Below are 4,332 nucleotides of genomic sequence, written 5' to 3'. Positions count from 1 at the left end.
GAGGAAGGTACAGAGATACTTGCGTCTAGACTAGAAGTGATTGAGGTTCACAGGGAAGAGATATTAGAAATACTGCAGAGTGTGAAAATAGATAAGTTAGCTGGGCCGGATGGGATCTATCTGATGTTGTTTAACAAATGCACTGCAGGAAGGTACAAATCAAGCTGATGCTAACAACGGCTCGTTTTGAGCTGCTAATTTGCAGTGAAGTGGCGGCGCCAATAAAAGGTGTCCGCATCTCGTCTAATTCCACATCCAGAGCTCGAAATGACCGGAGGTCTCTCGCTGAGTATCTGCAGTGTCTTGCTTGGACGACACCATGACACTTTTTCACTGGAGTGGATCATGAAATCGCGTCGTGACTGTGAATAAAACGATGGAAACTTCAGGCAGAGAAGGAGGCGACCCTGAAGCAGGCAGCTGAGGACAAATGTTTCTCCTTTGCCAGTGAAAGGCACTGCTTCACAAATTGGAAACTTCGAACTGAAGCAGTGTTGGTGATTATCTTCGCTGCTTGTTCAACTTTTTAATTCTGATTCCGTGAAAGTCCATGGCATTACATATCGACATTCTGCCAGAGCTAGGCTTGTCCCTTGAGCCAGTGGCGTAATGGATAACGCGTCTGACTTGTTTCGCTTTAACCGTGGTCTACGTTGACGCTCCCCTGTGAAGTCCTGGCGGGACGTCGCCTCTGTGCTTCCGCATTTAAAACTTGCATTTGTCCTATTGTCCATTTCAAATTCCAGCTCTCCACAACGGACACCTCCGTCAGTTTGGGGGTATCATACTGTGTGTCTCCCTCTGTGGGTGAAAATGAGCATGAGTTCCTCAAAAGACATACAATTCGTTGTGGAAGTGTCATACTTCTGCCCCATTATTGTGCCATTTAAGAACATAGGATAACCTCATTGACATTTGCCCAGGAAACATTAGAACACACGAGACTTTGGGCCGAAGTTGGAAACTGTGACTAGAATAGATGGCTCTCTGATTAGCCGCAATGCACACGGGCGGAATGGCCTTTTCCCACTTTGTAAATCTTCGAAGACAAGTTGAAAATAATCTGAAACGGAAATGTTCAGAAAGGGTGTTTTATTTACACCAAATACGATAGTATCTATCGCCTTGTCTTGTTATTTACTTGTGAGGATTCGGTCCACTCAGCACCGTGGCCCGGATCGTATTCCCGCTCATGGAATGGTTGTATTGTTCAGCAAACATATCGGTGTACCAGTACTTCTGCCGATTTTCCGATGCTGGCAGGTCATTGGCTTTGTCCAAAACATTAAGAAGGTTAACATAAAACAAATAGCTGCAGTTTCTGGAAATCTGAGCCAAAAACGAAAATTGTTTGCGGAACGCAGCAGGACTGGCAATAGAAAGGTCGGCTTGCCTGCTCTTTGGATGCTGCCTGACCTGCTGTGCTTTTCCAGCATCACTCTGATCTAAAATCTGGTTTCCAGCATGTGCAGTCCTCACTTTTGCCGAGTTCCTTCAGTGTCGTTGGTTCCTAATTCAAGAACTCCAACTCTAGCGGTTTCATGTCTGTACCTCCGTGCTGAGGAGTTGAAGAGTGAAGAAACGTAACTCACCCCCTCCATCTCTGGGGTAATTAGGGATGGAAAATGAATCGTGTCACATTAAAATATATCTAGATGCGACTTAATCTTTGTCTTTTATTGGGAACCGTCTCTTTCATTGTAACCATAAGGAAAGAACATTTCGTTCGCCAGAAAAAGAAATGAATATGTCACTAACCTTTGTTTGCTTCAGGTCCAAGAATACTCAGATCAATAGCTCCCTTGCTTACCTCTGCTGGTCATGTTCGCAAAGAGATCTAGCAAATTGCCAAGTGTGATTTTCCTTTCAATAAATAATTTGACTCAGTTTGGCTGCAAATATCTTTTCCTACCTTTGTGCTTTTCTTCATTTACATTGGTGTCTCGCACCTTACAAATGACAGCAAAGGTATGAAAGGAGATGGAAGCATTTAGCTCATCAAGTCAGCGAGAGCTTTCAATGAGATCACGGCTGATTTGGTCAATGCTCAACCCTGCTGCGCTGTCTGTCGAGTGGTTAAGGCGATGAATTAAAAACCCATTGGGTTTTCCCCACGTAGGTTCGAATCCTGCTGACTACGTTATGAATGCTTTCCTGCTGGAACAATTTTCGCACAAAGTTCAGAAAACCTATTCTGCAAACCAGGCCGGGAATTTGATTCGACTTGGGAAACTCGAGTTCTTCATCAGAAATGTTCCATATTTAAAAGATTATCTCTGTTTCTCTTTCCAGATACACTGCTCGACACATCGGGTTTCTGCAGTTGTTATTGAACGTCCTGAGCAGAAGTGCTGCTTTTCATTAGATTCCTTTAATCCCTGCCCTCTATTCTCTGACTCGGGTCAGTGGCAACACTTCCTCCTGCTCGTCAAAGTGCTCATTCCCCACCGCTCCCTCTCTCATCATTACAAACAACCGCAGGAAAATGCCACTTAACCATCTTTGTTCCAAAGTGAAACTCACCAGCCTCGGGAATCTCTCCACCAAACGGGACTTCTCATCCCTTGACATGGTGCAAGCCAAAGGATTGTGAAGAGATACTGTGAAAATATTGTCAGTTGGCAGTTGGAAAAATGTTTAAGAAGCAAACCATATAATTTAGATTCCAGCTTTGGAAATCTTGAGAAACTCTTTGGGAAATGGAATCAGAGGAGGATGAAGAAGTGTGAACTGTCGGAACGAGTAGAGGACGGCCTCCGTGCTGAGGAGTTGAAGAGTGAAGAAAAGTAACTCACCTCCTCCATCTCTGGGGTAATTAGTGACTGAAAATGAATCGTGAAAATAATATCTAGATGCGAATTAATCTCTGTCTTTTATTGTGAACCATCTCTTTCATTGTAACCATCAGGAAAGATATTTCGTTCGCCAGAAAAAGAAATGAATATGTCACTATTTGTTTGCTTCAGGTCCGAGAATACTCAGATCAATAGCTCCCTTGCTTACTTCTGCTGGTCATGTTCGCAAAGAGATCTAGCAAATTGCCAAGTGTGATTTTCCTTTCAATAAATAATTTTGACTCCGTTTGGCTGCAAATATCTTTTCCTACCTTTGTGCTTTTCTTCTTTTACATTGGTGTCTCGCACCTTACAAATGACAGCAAAGGTATGAAAGGAGATGGAAGGATTTAGCTCATCAAGTCAGCGAGAGCTTTCAATGAGATCACGGCTGATTTAGTCGATCCTCAACCCGACTCCGCTGTCTGTAGTCATGGCCGAGTGGTTAAGGCGATAGATTAGAAATCCATTGGGGTATCCCCACGTCGGTTCAAATCCTGCTGGCTACGTTATGGATGCTTTTCTGCTGGAACCGTTTTCGCTCAAAGTTCAGAAAACCTATTTTGCAAACCAGGCCGGTAATTTGATTAGACTTGGGTAACGAGCCTGGCCAGGTTTTAGATTCGGAAGTAGGTGAGCACTTTGGAGACAGCGATCACAATTTTCTCATGTTTACTTTCGTGATTGAAAAGAGATAGGTGTACTCCACGGAGCAAGTGTTTCAGCTGGTGGAAGGGAAATTACGATGCAATGAGGTAAGATTTATGAAGATTAGAATGTGGTAGGAAACTGCAGGGGGTGAGCACATTAAAATGTGGAGCTTATTCAAGGAAAAGCTCCTGTGTGTCCTAGATAAGTATGTACCTGTCAGGCAGGAAGGACTTATGACCATCTAGAAAAGAATAATCTGATCAGGGACAGTCCAGCACGGTTTTGAGATGTGTAGGCCTTGCTTAACGAATCTTATTGACTTTTTTGTTGTTGTGGTGTATATGGGTTTCAGAAAGTTGTTCGTTAAGGTTCCCCACGATAGGCTATTATACATAATGATGTGGAATGGAATTGTGGGAGAGATTGCAGCTTTGATCAGTAATTGGCTTGCCAATAGAAAACAGTGTTGTCGTTGATGGAACATGTTCTTCTTGGTGTCCAGGTACTGGCGGCGTACCACAAGGGTCGGTGTTAGGTCCACTGCTGTTACATGAGATCTAACCTTGCCAAACAGTCTCCCATGGGGAACATTGTTGAACGCCTTACTGGAGTCCATATAGATCACATTTGCTGCTCTGCCCTCATCAATCTTCTTTGTTACTTCTTCAAAAAACTCAATCAAATTTGTGAGACATTCCTGGGAATTCCTAGAGGCATGGCATTCATCCACAAACTCCATCAACAAACACATCGACCTGGACCCAATATACCAACCACTACAGCGGACAGCTGAAACTGACAACCGGAAGCGACAGGGACAGACCACTATAAACACCGGAGGAAACAT

At 43.7% G+C, this 4,332-nt stretch overlaps 1 non-coding gene across 1 annotated transcript; it reads left to right on the top strand.

The window, feature by feature from the left end:
• The first annotated feature begins 3,261 nt into the window (after positions 1 to 3,261).
• Positions 3,262 to 3,343, top strand: trnas-aga. The gene has a single exon. It is a non-coding gene; the product is annotated as a tRNA-Ser (tRNA).
• Positions 3,344 to 4,332: the final 989 nt, after the last annotated feature.

The sequence above is a fragment of the Chiloscyllium plagiosum genome, unplaced genomic scaffold, assembly GCF_004010195.1.
Source record: "Chiloscyllium plagiosum isolate BGI_BamShark_2017 unplaced genomic scaffold, ASM401019v2 scaf_101242, whole genome shotgun sequence".
In the NCBI taxonomy this organism is placed as follows: Eukaryota; Metazoa; Chordata; class Chondrichthyes; order Orectolobiformes; family Hemiscylliidae; genus Chiloscyllium; species Chiloscyllium plagiosum.
The sequence above is the reverse complement of the archived record's forward strand: the minus strand, read 5'-3'. Positions and strand labels throughout refer to the sequence as shown.